Raw genomic sequence first — 1,470 nt, 5'->3', positions numbered from 1 at the left:
TTCAGCACTGACAGTGTAGTATCCAAGCATCTGTAATGCCAAAGGGAATCTGGTGTCATCTTCTGTAACAGACATACATTCAGGCAAACACTCATGCAAGCAAAATAAATACACAAAATCTAAAAAAAGGGAGTTATATAATTTCTAGAACTATAATTTTGTAGTTTAATTAATTTATGAAAACAGAAAGCAACTCAATGGTTGTTCATGGCCAGAAGGTGGAGAGAGTAGTTGACTTTTAGAAGTCAAGGGAATTTTTGAAGAATAATGAAAATATGCATGTCTTAATTTTGATGAAGGTGATTCTACATATATACACATTTGTCAAAATGCATTAAATGATATAATTCAAACTGGGTAGATATATTTAGTGTTGTAGAATATTATTTTAAGGTGTGTTACTTTTGTTTATGTTGTATTTGTTTAACACTGTGAAACTGTGTTACTGTGCCTGTGTAAAACACCTGATGGTTTAATTAAGATCTGAATGGCCAATGGCGAGGCAGGAGAAAGGGGCTCGCAGGCAGAGAGAATATATAGAAGGAGAAATCAGGGAGGAAAAAAAGAGTAGCCACAGAAGGAGGAGGATATCAGGGACCAGTCACTCAGCTACACAGCAAGCCATAGAGTAAGAGTAAGGTTTACAGAAGTAAGAGAGTAAGAGTAAGGTTTGCAGAACGGGGTAATTTATGCTAAGGAAAGCTGGCTAGCAACCAGGCAAGCTAAGGCCCGGCATTCTATTTGGGAGCTGGGTAGTGAGCCCCCCAAAAGAGCAAAAATAAACAACAACAATTTACTTACCCTTAAATTATACATATATAAAACTAATTTCTTAAATTGTATTATTTTTAAGGCCAAAGAGATTTGCAAAGGATATGGAACCACAAAAGACTCTAGAGAACCAAAACACTCCTACGCAAAAAGAACAATGCTGGAAAGATTATCATGCCTGATTTCAAGATATATTTCAGCAATATAGTAACAATCAGCATGGTAATGTCACAAAAATAGATACAGTGCAAATGTAGAGTAAGTGATTTTCAAGGAGATTGAGCTAATGATGTGACAAATCTTAGCTAAATTAATTTTATTATTATTATTTATTACTGTGAAGGGTATGTGTATGGTACAGTATATGCAGAGATCAGAAGACAACCTTATAGAATTGGTTCTTCCCTTCTACCTTTATGTGGGTTCTATGAATCAAACCCTGCTCATCAGGCTTATATAACTAGTGTTTTTACCTGATAAGTCACTGTATCTGCCCTTCAGATACTTTTAATTGAATTGTTTCTCATTGATTTGGGATATTTCTGAAACAAAGGGTAGAAGAGACATATTTCAAAATGAGCTTTTTCATATATTTAACCTATGCTTCTTAAATTGGGTAGGACTAAAGCTGGGTGCAGTGAAATGCATCTGGTAGTCCCGTGTACTTGACAGGCTGAGGCAGGGAGACTGATTAGCCTA

This window comes from Peromyscus leucopus, chromosome 4 (assembly GCF_004664715.2).
Source record: "Peromyscus leucopus breed LL Stock chromosome 4, UCI_PerLeu_2.1, whole genome shotgun sequence".
Classification (NCBI taxonomy): Eukaryota; Metazoa; Chordata; class Mammalia; order Rodentia; family Cricetidae; genus Peromyscus; species Peromyscus leucopus.
The sequence above is the reverse complement of the archived record's forward strand: the minus strand, read 5'-3'. Positions refer to the sequence as shown.